This window comes from Bombina bombina, chromosome 1, assembly GCF_027579735.1.
Source record: "Bombina bombina isolate aBomBom1 chromosome 1, aBomBom1.pri, whole genome shotgun sequence".
Classification (NCBI taxonomy): domain Eukaryota; kingdom Metazoa; phylum Chordata; class Amphibia; order Anura; family Bombinatoridae; genus Bombina; species Bombina bombina.
Window position 1 is genome coordinate 743,421,045 of NC_069499.1, and position 15,591 is coordinate 743,436,635.

The following is a 15,591-nucleotide window of genomic DNA, read 5'->3' on the forward strand; positions in this document are numbered from 1 at the left end:
AGTACTTCTTTTGTGACAGCCCAGCAGTTTGTAGATTTTGTTGTAAGAGTTGCCAATTTTCAGAAAGTCGATCAGCTAGATGTTCTACATTTGGGTTCAGACAGGTTTCATTCGTTGTAAGAGTCATCTTAGGGTTGTATGCGTAATTCGCAAACAATGGTGACATCTTGGTGGAGGAGTTGAGAGAATTATTATAGGCAATTCTGCGGTTGAGAGGAAGTTCTTCCAGTCATTTTGATGATAGGCACAGTAGCACCTCAGATACTGTTCAAGCCACTGATTTAAGCGTTCCGTTTGGCCGTTAGTATGAGGGTGAAAGGCTGTAGTATAATGTGGTCAATCTGTAATTTATTGCAGAGGTTCCTCCAGAAATGAGAGGTGAACTGAGTCCCCCTGTCAGTGGGGAGAATTTCTGGTATCCCGTGGAACTTTATTATATTGTCAATGAACAGTTGTGCGGTTTCAACTGAAGTTGGCAGATTGTGATGTGGTATAAAATGGGCCATCTTCATGAAAAGATCAATAACAACTAATATGGTGTTCATACCAGCTGATGTAGGTAATTCCACTATAAAATCTAAACCTAAATGGGTCCACTTTCTGTGAAAGAGTATAAACAATTTGCGGCAGATCCGTTGGATCCATTTAAGGGCTTAGTAATTCTGTCAAGGATCAAGTCCTATTCAAATATTAAAGTATGATTTGGATCAACAACTGCGGATCAGATGTTTTGTTTCACTCAGCACATAATCAACATATGTAAACATTAATCAAAGGGGCTCAGAGTGAGTTAATGAACCATAGGTCTGTGAGGAGACTTGTAAATATTAGAATGGCTTCTTAATAAAATAAGTTAGCGCAAAATGAGGAGTATTAGTTACAGAGTATTACTTCTTAGACAGTAAATGTTATAATGTTTCAATTCTGGCAAGATAGGTAAAGTCTGTTATCACCGCTATATTGCTTTAAGTATGCGATATAATATTTGGAAGAAACAGGTACCTTGCATATGGAAATCCCAAATAATTCTCAGGCTAACTGCCAGTACAACAGAGCGGTCTTTATGTTGTGAACTCCGAAATGGAAACGGACTGATATTTTCTCCGGTATGCTGAGAAGGCTTGTGGAAGACTTTAAAGGTATACTCCTCACTTAGAAGATGTGGTGGAGATTGAAAACAAAGCTTGTAATATTTTAGAGTAGAAGCACTTCTTGAGAAGTAGGACTCAGGAGTTTGGCGGAATGCCAATTCTTGTGAGAAGTATCGTACAGGGAGTGCAGAATTATTAGGCAAGTTGTATTTTTGAGGATTAATTTTATTATTGAACAACAACCATGTTCTCAATGAACCCAAAAAACTCATTAATATCAAAGCTGAATAGTTTTGGAAGTAGTTTTTAGTTTGTTTTTAGTTATAGCTATTTTAGGGGGATATCTGTGTGTGCAGGTGACTATTACTGTGCATAATTATTAGGCAACTTAACAAAAAACAAATATATACCCATTTCAATTATTTATTTTTACCAGTGAAACCAATATAACATCTCAACATTCACAAATATACATTTCTGACATTCAAAAACAAAACAAAAACAAATCAGTGACCAATATAGCCACCTTTCTTTGCAAGGACACTCAAAAGCCTGCCATCCATGGATTCTGTCAGTGTTTTGATCTGTTCACCATCAACATTGCGTGCAGCAGCAACCACAGCCTCCCAGACACTGTTCAGAGAGGTGTACTGTTTTCCCTCCTTGTAAATCTCACATTTGATGATGGACCACAGGTTCTCAATGGGGTTCAGATCAGGTGAACAAGGAGGCCATGTCATTAGATTTTCTTCTTTTATACCCTTTCTTGCCAGCCACGCTGTGGAGTACTTGGACGCGTGTGATGGAGCATTGTCCTGCATGAAAATCATGTTTTTCTTGAAGGATGCAGACTTCTTCCTGTACCACTGCTTGAAGAAGGTGTCTTCCAGAAACTGGCAGTAGGACTGGGAGTTGAGCTTGACTCCATCCTCAACCCGAAAAGGCCCCACAAGCTCATCTTTGATGATACCAGCCCAAACCAGTACTCCACCTCCACCTTGCTGGCGTCTGAGTCGGACTGGAGATCTCTGCCCTTTACCAATCCAGCCACGGGCCCATCCATCTGGCCCATCAAGACTCACTCTCATTTCATCAGTCCATAAAACCTTAGAAAAATCAGTCTTGAGATATTTCTTGGCCCAGTCTTGATGTTTCAGCTTGTGTGTCTTGTTCAGTGGTGGTCGTCTTTCAGCCTTTCTTACCTTGGCCATTTCTCTGAGTATTGCACACCTTATGCTTTTGGGCACTCCAGTGATGTTGCAGCTCTGAAATATGGCCAAACTGGTGGCAAGTGGCATCTTGGCAGCTGCACGCTTGACTTTTCTTAGTTCATGGGCAGTTATTTTGCGCCTTGGCTTTTCCACACGCTTCTTGCGACCCTGTTGACTATTTTGAATGAAACGCTTGATTGTTCGATGATCACGCTTCAGAAGCTTTGCAATTTTAAGAGTGCTGCATCCCTCTGCAAGATATCTCACTATTTTTGACTTTTCTGAGCCTGTCAAGTCCTTCTTTTGACCCATTTTGCCAAAGGAAAGGAAGTTGCCTAATAATTATGCACACCTGATATAGGGTGTTGATGTCATTAGACCACACCCCTTCTCATTACAGAGATGCACATCACCTAATATGCTTAATTGGTAGTAGGCTTTCGAGCCTATACAGCTTGGAGTAAGACAACATGCATAAAGAGGATGATGTGGTCAAAATACTCATTTGCCTAATAATTCTGCACTCCCTGTATAAGCAGATGCTCAATTCGTAGGAGAGTTACCTGTATAGAAAACTCAATTACTAAGCACCTGGCTGATGTCAGGGAGGTGCTTAAATATGCTAATTACACCTACTCTAAGTCCCCTAATAAAATAACAAACACCCCAAAATAAAAAAAATTCCCTACCCTAATCTAAATTACAAAAGTTAACAGCTCTATTACCTTACCAGCCCTTAAAAGGGCTTTTTGCAGTGCATGCCCCTAAGTAATCAGCTTTTTTGCCTGTAAAAACCCCCACAATACCACCCCCCCAACATTACAACCCACCACCCACATACCCCTACTCTAACCCAAACCCCTCTTAAATAAACCTAACACTACCCCCCTTAAGATCTCCCTACCTTGAGTCGTGTTCACCCAACCGGGCCGAAGTCTTCATCCGATGGGGCAGAAGAGGACACCCAGACCGGCAGAAGTCTTCATCCAAGCGGGGCAAGAAGAGGTCTTCCATTTATCAGAAGTCTTCATCCAGGCGGCATCTTCTATCTTCCAATCAGCCAATCAGATTGACCTTACATTCTATTGGTTGATCGGAACAGCCAATAGAATGCGAGGTCAATCTGATTGGCTGATTGGATCAGCCAATCGGATTGAACTTCAAGATAGAAGATGCCGCCTGAATGAAGACTTCTGATGGATGGAAGACCTCTTCTTGCCCCGTTTGGATGAAGACTTCTGCCAGTCTGGATGTTGTCTTCTGCCCCATCGGATGAAGACTTCGGCCCGGCTGGGTGAACACGACTCATGGTAGGGAGATCTTCAGGGGGGTAGTGTTAGGTTTATTTAAGGGGGTTTAGGTTAGAGTAGGGGTATGTGGGTGGTGGTTTGTAATGTTGGGGGGTGGTATTGTGTGTTTTTTTACAGGCAAAAGAGCTGATTACTTTGGGGCATGCCCCGCAAAAAGCCCTTTTAAGGGCTGGTAAGGTAATAGAGCTGTTAACTTTTGTAATTTAAATTAGGGTAGGGAAATTTTTTTTATTTTGGGGGGCTTTGTTATTTTATTAGGGGGCTTAGAGTAGGTGTAATTAGCTTAAAATTCTTGTAATCTTTTTTTTTTTTTGTAATTTAGTGTTTGTTTTTTGTAATTTAGTTTAGTTTATTTAATTGTAGGTAATTGTAGGTACTTGTAGTTAATTTATTTAATTTATTTAATGATAGTGTAGTGTTAGGTTTAATTGTAATTTAGGTTAGGATTTATTTTACAGGTAATTTTGTAATTATTTTAACTAGGTAGCTATTAAATAGTTAATAACTATTTAATAGCTATTGCACCTAGTTAAAATAAATACAAAGTTGCCTATAAAATAAATATAAATCCTAAAATAACTACAATGTAACTAATAGTTATATTGTAGCTATATTAGGGTTTATTTTACAGGTAAGTATTTAGTTTTAAATAAGATTAATTTATTTAATTAATTTAATGATTGTGTAGTGTTAGGTGTAATTGTAACTTAGGTTAGGATTTATTTTACAGGTAATTTTGTAATTATTTTAACTAGGTAGCTATTAAATAGTTAATAACTATTTAATAACTATTGTACCTAGTTAAAATAAATACAAAGTTGCCTGTAAAATAAATATAAATCCTAAAATAGCTACAATGTAACTATTAGTTATATTGTAGCTATATTAGGGTTTATTTTACAGGTAAGTATTTAGTTTTAAATAGGATTAATTTATTTAATTATAGTAAATTTATTTTGTTTTATTAAAATTATATTTAAGTTAGGGGGGTGTTAGGGTTAGACTTAGGTTTAGGGGTTAATAACTTTATTATAGTAGCAGCGACGTTGGGGGCGGGAGATTAGGGGTTAATAATTGTAGGTAGGTGGTGGCAATGTTAGGGAGGGCAGATTAGGGGTTAATACAATTTATTATAGTGTTTGTGAGGTGGGAATGTGGTGGTTTAGGGGTTAATACATTTATTAATCGTGGCGGCGATGTCCGGTTGGCAGATTAGGGGTTAATACTTGTAGTTAGGTTGCGGCGACGTTGGGGGGGGGCAGATTAGGGGTTAATAAAATGTATTATAGTGTTTGCGAGGCGGGAGTGAAGCGGTTTAGGGGTTAATACATTTATTATAGTGGCGGCGATGTCCGGTCGGCAGATTAGGGGTTAATACTTGTAGTTAGGTTGTGGCAACATTGGGGGGGCAGATTAATAAATATAATATAGGTGTCGGCGATGTTAGGGACCGTAGATTAGGGGTTCATAGCTATAATGTAGGTGGCGGCGGTGTCCGGTCGGCAGATTAGGGGTTAATGCTTGTAGTTAGGTTGCAGCGACGGTGGGGGGGGGCAGATTAGGGTTAATAAAATTTATTATAGTGTTTGCGAGGCGGCAGTGCGGCGGTTTAGGGGTTAATACATTTATTATAGTGGTGGCGAGGTCCGATCGGCAGATTAGGGGTTAATACTTTTAGTTAGGTTGCGGCGACGTTGGGGGGGCAGATTAGGGGTTAATAAATATTATGTAGGTGTCGGCGATGTTGGGGGCTTCATAGGGATAATGTAGGTGGCGGCGGTGTCTGGAGCGGCAGATTAGGGGTTAATAGTATATTGCAGGTGTCAGCAATAGCGGGGGCGGCAGATTAGGGGTTAATAAGTGTTAGATTAGGGGTGTTTAGACTTGGGGTTCATGTTAGGGTGTTAGGTGTAGACTTAGTGTTTCCCCATAGGAAACAATAGGGCTGCGTTAAGAGCTGAACGCTGCTTTTTTGCAGGTGTTAGGTTTTTTTTTCAGCCGAAACTGCCCCATTGTTTCCTATGGGGGAATGCCGAATTTACTGAGCTAATTCGGATTTATTCTGTAGATTCGGCAGTTAATTTGGATTCATTCGGTAGATTCTGAAGCATTTTAATTCGGAAATTCGAATTGATCCGAATTTCCGAAACTAATCGCACATGTCTAGTTCACACTTTACATTTTCATTACTGTCAAAACCCAGCATAAGAAGATATTAAAAGTCTTTCAAACTTAAACTTGTATACTTCAGGTTGTTTTCAGATCACCCCAAAATCCAAACTGTTTTTTGACAATCAATAAATGTAAATATTGTATAAAACAATACTTGCAAAATATTAAAAGTGACAATATAGCTATTGTGAAAGTATGCCAAGATACAAATTGTATTCAGATGGTTTAGCAGTGGTGAGGATGGAATCGGATTACAATAGGTTAATCTCATGTGTTAATGAGACTTTCCCTCCAACAGTGAACAAAGAGGTTAATTCAAAAGCACTTTACTGTATACATAAGTGTCAGGGCTTTTCCCTGTTGTGTTTGCCATGTGCTGCTGGCAGCCATTTTACTCACCTCTCTTCCTGACTTGGTGCATTGTGGGGGATGCTGCTCACTTCCTGCACTTCCTTTTATGGCCAGACTGTTGTGCATCATCCATGACAGGATGCAGTCTCAGAATTGTGATGTCATCATTTATTATTTAAAAGGCCTCTGTTCAGTATGCTTTGCCTTTGCGTTGTCTGAGACCTGTTTGTGAGAGTTCCTGTGTATTACCTGGCTGCCTGATGTCCTTCCTGGTTCCTGATCCCTGGCTTGTTCCTGACACTGCTGTTCTCCTTGTTCCTGATTCCGGCTCGTCTGACTATTCGCTGTGGCTCCTGACTCGGCTCGTCTGACTACCAGCTCTGGTTTTGACTCCTGGCTTGTTATTTGACTTGTGGACATTTTATAATTTTTTGCTATTAATAAAGGTGTTATTATTTATGCACTTCTCGTCTCAGTCTGATTCCTGGCACCCTGACAATAAGATGTGTGAAAGGGCTGTTGTATATGTCAGTTTCAGGTGACCTCCCGGTTTCTATTCAGATAAGAAGCACTTTACACACAAAAAAGCCTTTTTGGAAAAGTTTTTGTTGAAAAACAAAATTTATTCTTACCTAATAAATTCCTTTCTTTCTTTCTTAGTGGTGAGAGTTCATAATTCATTCCTGTTGGAAATTCATCACCTAGCCACCAGGATGAGGCAAATACACCCTATACCTTTAATATCCCTCTTACTTCCCTGATCCTCCCAGTATTTCGTATAGCCAAGAATAGGAGGAAGAAGTTAGAAAGACCCTACGGTAAAGAGATGCAAACTAGAAATGCTGCCACTAGTAAAATTGGGCATGTTCATGGACTCTCACCAGCAAGAAAGAAAGGAATTTATCAGGTAAACATGAATTATGTTTTCTATCTTATGGTGGTGAGAGCATTCACAAGAACTGCTGGTGCAATGATAAATGCCGACAGCGTATGCTGTCGGCATTTATCGATGTGCAGCAGACATGATTCGCAATATCGGATCATGTACGCTCGCACATTAATAAATAGGCCCCTATAACTTAGGCTCTTCAAACATGAAGCTAAAGTAACAAAGCTTGCCTTCTGACCTTCATCTATACCTGAAAACAAAACAAATAAACTGGAAGACTGCCAAAAGGCTTGAGTAGCCTGTAGATAAAAATCTCAAACCTGATTACACCAAGAATGAGTAATAATCTCTCCTTTGGGTATTTTGGATTAGAAATTAAGAAAGTACTTCAATTTCCTGTTTATTATTGTCTGTAGAAACCACCATAGGTAAGAAACTGTATAGATTACATACAACTGCATTGTCTTGATGAAACACGAGGTGCGGAGAATCATAAGAGAAAGCAGACAACTCAAACTCTCCTAGCCAAGAAATAGCAAGTAGAAACACCTTCCAGGATCACAACTGTAAATCCAATATGTGCGTAGGTTCAAAGGGAGGAGATTGTAAAACCTTTAGAACCCAGTCCAAATTCCATGGGGCAAAAAGGGTTTGATAACAAATCTGATTTCAACCAAGGGCTAAACATCCGCTTGAATATCTGGAGACAAGTAAGCTTCCTGTGAGATATAAACTGACAGTACAGAAATGTGACACTTCGGAGAGCTGGCCGATAGACCCTTGTCTAAGCTATTTTGAAGAGACTGTAGGAGTCCAGAAATCTGAACAGTGTGCCATGTATAACCTCAAGCTGAACACTAAGAAAGACATACCTTCCCCACCTTGTGATCAGTGTTCCCTCTAAGGCCAGATTTTGTGAGCCAATACGGTAACCTTGCTGTCTGCATTATGTAGTGTTTGTGAACTGCAGGGTGTAGTTTACTAATTAACTGTTTCACTGCTGGGCCGCTCAAAAAAATCTGGCCTTAAAGGGAACACTGCTTGTGATGAATGTATTTAGTGACTAGCTTTTAAACCTGAATCAAGGTATCCACTACAGAAGAAGAAAAAGCCTCTCTGAGAAAGAACTAAGTATTCAATCACCAAGCACTCAAATGAGAGATTGGAGATTTTGGTAAAAGAATGGAGTTTTGGATAACAGGTCTGGGCATGGAGGAAGATGCCACAAAGGAATGCTGGACATCTGAACCAGATCCACCTACAACATCCTGCGGCCATGGAACTGCAAGAGCATCCATCAATTCTGCTTGAGGATCCCTTAAACTGGACCCATATCCAGGAAGTTTGTGATCCAGGTGTGATGCCATCAAGTCGATCTCTGGGAGAGCACAACAACACACCAACTGATGGAAAAACTCCTGATTGAGGGACCATTCTTCAGAGTGTAGAGTCTGACGACTATAATAATCCACTTTCCAATTGTTGAACCTGGAAATGTGAATTGCTGAAATGGTGCACTGATGAGCTTCCCATTCAGAATACAAGGAACCTCTCTCACTGTTAGAAGATTGTGGGTATCGCTTGAAGGCTTATATAAGCTACCATCAATCCCATTACTTTCATGCACTAAGTCACAGAAATCTAGGACAAGAACAGCAGATTTCAAGAAGCAGATTGAAGTTTGAGGATCTGACAAAAAGCAAGCATCTTTAAAATGAGTCTTTAGACTGCAGGAAATCAGAGTAGTTTCTCTACAGGAAGGGTCGGTAGAGGTAAAGAAGGAAACTTGAACCAACATATCACCCAAGTAAGGCACCACAGCTATTCCCTGATCACAAATAGTAAAGTTCCCGGAACCCTGGTAAAAATATATGCCATGACCCTGGAGAACTGAAGAGAGGATAGAAAGGATGGTTTTCAATTTTAAAAAAGGAACCCCCACAAATCTGTTCAAAGTTTTCAGATCAAGAACAGGTCTTAATGTTTCCTCCTACTTTGCGACTATAAAAGGAGTGGAATAAAATCCCCTTTTGTGTTCTGACACAGGAACACGAATGATTACTCCCATGACCTCCAAATCGTGAACACATTAAAGGACTAAAAACCTATTCTGTATCCCTGAGACACTATTTCTAGTAACCAGGGATCCTGAGCAGGCTGGGTCAAGGCCTTCTGATGATGCCTTAACCTGCTCCATACCAGCAACAAATCTGGATTTGGGAATATACCTTCATGCAGACTTTGCATTGGAAGTCTTGTTTTGCTTGGACTTCCAGGTATCTTTAGATTAATCTGATTTCTTAATTCCTGGATTGTATAATGGAGTGAAACCGAATGCTGGGTTTAATCATAGCTCTAGATTTTGTTTATTTATTTTATTTTGTGGCAAAAAAAGGCTCCCTTGCTGCCCGTGACCTTGGAAATTATAGAATCCAAGTGGGGACCAAACCAGATCTCACCCTTTAAAGCTATCCTCACAGTCTCTACTTTGACACTGTGTCAGCAGACCATGATTCCAACCCTAGGGTCCTTCTAGAGACAACAGCTAAAGCTGTATTCTTTTGAATTTAGTAACTCTTTTATATTTAGGAGACAGAGTAAACTGAACCCCTGGCTTGTCCAATTCTTTGGCAATATTTCTGTAACCAGTACTGGGATAGAAAAAACATTAACTGTTTAGTGTTTAGTGTCTGAAGAACCAATTACTTTTCAGTTTTATCCTCAATAGGTCTAGGGTCTTGAACCCTTAAGGTCTTCAAACTTTAAGTAAAGAATGTACATGCTCTAGCTTAAACTGACAAGTAATCTCCCAGCTTACTTACATGTCCTCTATAGCTTTAGAAATAGCAGTCCATAAGTGATCCTTAAAGCTTGGGGGGAATCAGTAATGCTACCGTAGTAGGAATGATTACTCCCAATTAGTTGAGCTGAAAGACAGACAGTGACCACTTGCTAAGCCTTCTTTTATTTACAGCAGTCAGTTGATCTACCCTCTAAAAAGTCCAACCCAGGTGTGACCACTCCAGTTTGCTCCTTAACACTAAGTGCAGAGTCACAAAGCAAACAGGAAAAACAGTAAAGTAGTGACAAGCCACAGAACAGACAATAGCACTGTGTACAATAAAGCTATAACGTATAGCTAAAAGTGTCCAAAAATTGTCTACAGTACATTAACTGGGACAAATAGTGTCAATAAAAAGCCCCTTTGCCAATGGCATAAAGTATTTTACCCCTTTCTGAAGAACGCTGCGCTGTGTAATGTGTTAAGCTTGCTATCCTTGAGAAACCCCGGCACTTACCTGTTAATGCTCTCCTCGCAGGAAAATAATTACTAGAGACCCGGCGCTAACTGACTCCCTATAATCCCTCCAGCACATGCAGCCAGAAATGCCTGCTCACAAGTGTATAAGTGCATAACCAAAGATGTGTGAATCCAAAAGTGAAGAAGAAATGAAGAGTGCTTTAAGTCCAGAGCTTGCCAGAATAACCTGCAGTTGCCTGTAAGAAAAAAAGAATGAACAAGGGCACAAAAACTGTATTGCTAATTAAGAAATGTGCTCACCGTATATATGGAGAAACTCGGGCTGGTATGTCAAAGGATCAGAGGGTCCACGCGTTTCGGCCTTTAGCAAGGCCTTTATCAATACAGTTTTTGTGCACCTGTTCTTTTTTTTTTTCTTACAGGCATCTGCAGGTTATCCTGGCAAGCTCTGGACTTCTTCACTTTTGGATTCACACATCTTTGGACATTATATTCTTTTGGTACTATTTTCCCATCAATTTATTATTTTATTTTTTTATTTTATTTAATTTTTGTATTTTTTGGGGACTATTTTTATATTTTTTATATATATTTTTTATTGGCTTTATTCAGGACTTCAATGTCCTTCGTGGACAATTATGACATGTCATATTTGAGCTCTAATCATATATATCCTATTGCTCCTTTTATATATTGCACTTTTTGAATACTTCGTATCCATTGTCTTTTGATATATATGCTTATATTTTTCAAATTTTTCATTTTAATCTATATGTCTTACTTGTATTAAATTTGTATGCATAGTTAGCACTTTGTGTCCATATTATATATTCACCTTTTACTGATTATATTCTCTCTAGTACTTTTTCATCTGTTGTTTTTCACTAGCACACCTAAGCCTCCTTTGTGTGTCGCTCCTATATCCCCTTTTTCTCAGCACTTAGAACGATCCTGTTGTTAGGTGATCGTTATCTTTTAGTGAGCTTGTGTGCCTTCTCATTTGGCGCTGATTACTACATATTTCCTTCCACTATAAGTGCATAACCAGCTGGGAAGATAGGACCGGGACACCTTAAGGAGGCAATCTTAAAAGGGTAATCCAACAGCATTAAGACAAGTCTATGTATGCCAGTATATGATCCCAGAAGGCAGTGGTTTTAAAAGGCATATCCATCAAATACTTGTCAAGAGTGTAAGGCATGCAGCCATCTACATATACACATATATGATCTTGTCCTTTCCCTGAGACTTAAACCTGATAAAATGGTCTGCAGAATGCTGGCTATGGTGTACCCTAATTAATGTACTTTCTAATAGCCTGTTGGATGTTTATGGATACAGAGTATACAGTAGAGAGCCCATCCGGTACTGTAACTAACAGCAGTGGATATACTGAGTAGACATGTGCAACGCAAAACATTTCGTTTTGTTTTCATTAGCTAAATAAATAATTTTGTTTCAGAAAATTAGTTTAGTTAAGTTTAAAAAAAAAAAAATTCCGCAAATTAGTAATGTTAAGTTAAATCGTTAATTCGGATCTGTTCGTTATTTCTGATCCATTCTTTACTCATATTTATTATTCTATTCTGAGGTTTAGAATAGAATAATGAATATGAATAAAGAATGGATCCGAAATAAAGAATGGATCCGAAAAACAATTTAACTTAACATAATATGCCGTTAAACAAAACAAGATTATCTAAAAAAACTGCTGTCACCCACATCGCCAACACTAACTAAAGCTATTAACCCCTAAAATGCCGCCCCCACATCACCAACACTAACTAAACCTATTAACCCCTAAAATGCCACCCCCCCCTACACATCGCCAACACTAACGAAACCTATTAACCCTTAAAACAATCCTCCACAACGCCAACACTAACTAAACCTATTAACCCCTAAAATGCCGCCCCCACATTGCTGACACTAACTAAAGTTATTAACCCCTATAGCGCTTCCCCCCCACATTGCCAACACTAACTAAAGCTATTAATTTCTAAACCGCCGCCCCCCCCACATCGCAGCTACCTAAATAAAACTATATTAATCCCTAAACCTAACACCCCCTAACTTTAACATAATTAAAATACACCTAAATTAAAGTTACAATTATTAAATAACTGCCTATTTAAAAATAAATACAAACTTACCTGTGAAATAAAAATAAAACCTAAGCTTAAACTAAAAAAACCTAATTACTAAAAATAAAAAATTAAAAACTACAATTACAAAAAATAAGACTAAAAAAATTACAAAAAATAAAACAAACTGCCTTGCTCTAAAGTTAACAACTCTTTGGCAAAAAAATAGAACAAACACCCCCTAACATTACAAACCCCCATCCCCCCAAACCCACAAAATAAAAAAACCTAACTAAAAAAACCTAATCTACCCATTGCCCCGAAAAGGGCATTTGTATGGGCATTACCCTTAAAAGGGCATTCAGCTATTTACTGCCCTTAAAGGGGCATTCAGCTCTTTTACAAACCCATTAAAACCCTAATCTAAAAAAAAATAAAAAAAAAATTAAGAAAACCTAACACTAACCCCAAAATCGGTAATCGGTACTCACAGTTGGTGAAGTCCGGCGAAAGATCTTCATCCCAACGGCGAAGCATCTTCATCCAGACGGCTCCATCTTCATCCATCACGGGACCGGCATCTTCTATCTTCTTCATCCCCATGGTGGTCCAGGCGGAGCTCCATCGGTCTGACGTGGAGGTTCTCTTCATGCGATCGTCCGCTGCACACTAAGGATTCAATGCAAGGTATCCCTTTTATATTGGGGTACCGTTGCATTCCTATTGGCTGAAAAATTTAAATCAGCCAATAGGAATGAAAGCTGATTAAATCCTATTGGCTGATATGAACAACCAATAGGATTTAAGCAGCTCTCATTCCTATTGGCTGATTCAAATCAGCCAATAGCAATGAGAGCTGCTTAAATCCTTTTGGCTGATTTGAACAGCCTCTGCACATTCACTGACTGCTCTGCCTCCGCAGGGATGAAGAAGATAGAAGATGCCGGTCCCGTGATGGATGAAGATGGAGCCGTCTGGATGAAGATGCTTCACCGCTGGGATGAAGATCTTTCGCCGGACTTCAACTGTGCCGATTTTGGGGTTAGTGTTAGTTTTTTTTTGGGGGGGGGTAAATTAGTTCTAATTGGCTGAATGCCCATACAAATGCCATTTTCGGGGCAATGGGTAGTTTAGGGGTTTTTTTTAGTTAGGTTTTTTTTATTTTGTGGGTTGGGGTGTGGGGGTTTGTAATGTTAGGGGGGGTGTTTGTTTTAATTTTTTTGCAAAAGAGCTGTTAACTTTAGGGCAATGGCCTATAAAAGGCCCTTTTAAAGGCCATTGGTAGTTTATTATAGATAAACAGAGTATTAGAATAAGAATAATTTTTATTATTTTGTATAATTTCGTTTGTTATTTTTTGTAATTGTAGTTTTAATTTTTTGTAATGTTAGGTTCTTTTATTTTTAGTAATCTTAGGTTTTTTTAGTTTAAGCTTAGGTTTTATTTTTATTTCACAGGTAAATTTGTATTTATTTTAACTAGGTAGTTAGTAAATAGTAATAGTGTATCTAGCTTAGGTTTTATTTTTATTTCACTGGTAAATTTGTATTTATTTTTAAATAGGTAGTTAGTAATTGTAACTTTAATTTTAGGTGTATTTTAATTATGTTAAAGTTAGGGGGGTGTTATGTTTAGGGGTTAATATAGTTTAATTTAGGTAGTTGTGATGTGGGGGCGGCGTTTTAGAGGTTAATAGGTTAAGTTAGTGTTGGCGATGTTGGGGGGGTGGCGGTTTAGGGGCTAGTAGGTTTAGTGTCAGCTACGTCGGGGAATAGCTTTATTTAGTGTAGGCGATGTCGGGGAACTGCGGTTTAGGGGTCAATAGGTTTAGTTAGTGTCAGCGATGTTGGGGAACTGCGGTTTAGAGGTTACTAGGTTTATTTAGTGTCGGCGATGTCGGGGAATGGCGGATTAGGGGTTAATAGCTTTATTTAGTGTTTTAGTTAGTGTTGACAATGTCGGGGAACAGTGGTTTAGATTAGAACAATGAAAAATTCTGAATATGAATAAAGAATGGATCCAAAAATTCGGAAACAGATTTATTTGTTTACGGAATTTTCGTTATAGTGCCGATTCAGAAATTCAGATTCATCCAAATCGGCCAAAATTCAGCAAAAAACTAAATTCGGCCAAAACGAATTGCACATGTCTAATACTGAGGGAGTACATCTTCATTGCCCAGCAGAAGAAGGAGGTTAAAGGAGCTGCCCCAGCGATGCCCGTGACCGGCTTGTGACCATTACTCCCGCAAGAATATTTACATTGCACAGCTGGCAGAGAAAATAATGGGAGGGTCAGGTGAGTAGAAGGGATATTAAAGCTCTTGGTATAGGTTGTCTTTGCTTCCTGCTGGTGCCTAGGTGATGAATTCCCAACAGTAATGAATCGTGGACTGTGGAAAAGTGTCTGTGGCTGTACTGTAATCACTTGGAAAACACAACAACCAATTTGAATGAAAAGCAAAAAAACATTTCAGGACGAATTTGCTGATAGAATGTGGTCAAATCATTGTTAGAAAAAAATATTTTAAAATGTATTTTACATAAATTGTTTTTAAAATGTAAGTACTTTTTACATCACAAACTGATGTCCCCAATCCAGTACACATCTTCTCCTATGTGTTTCCTTTACTAATTCCTTTATCCCCAGTGATAAAATGCATCAACTTGTTATGTGCCCAGAATTTAAACAAATTGTCTAAGTAAATATCCTCTCACATTTTCCTATATCTAAATACATTATTTTCCTTGTGTTCTGTTCTAAACCAAGAGCAATTCTAGCCTTGTAATATTCAGTCCAGCAGTTACAATTTGTATAATTTGATACCAGATTCACAAGTATTAATGTCTGGGGATTTTGAATGTGCACCTCAGTGGGCAATGTAACTGGTGATTTACAATTTTGCTTTAGTAAAAATCCCTGTTCACCTGATAAACACATATATCCTTATGTACGAGTTTCTCCGTCATGTAGGTTTTTGTGTGTAAGAGAGATAACAATGTTCTGGGAATACTAAGACTAGACATGTGTCAAGTTTGCTTATTTGGTTTGACCTTGCGTTTGCCTTGGGAGGGCAAGCAATCTTGGATAATTCCCTAAGTGCTGACACAATGCGAAATAAACTTGATATAATCAGAGTTTAAACTCCAGCTGAGATGAAGGAATATGGATGCAAAATATTAACCCAGATTTTGCCACAAGGGTCTGAAACTAATTTCCAA

The 15,591-nt window shown here is 38.7% G+C and overlaps 1 protein-coding gene across 1 annotated transcript in view; it reads right to left on the reverse strand.

Annotated features, from left to right (window-relative positions):
- The window catches only part of GPC3 (glypican 3), a 1,305,553-nt gene that overhangs the window by 1,171,456 nt on the left and 118,506 nt on the right, over positions 1 to 15,591 (reverse strand). The gene's annotated exons all lie outside the window — the stretch shown is intronic.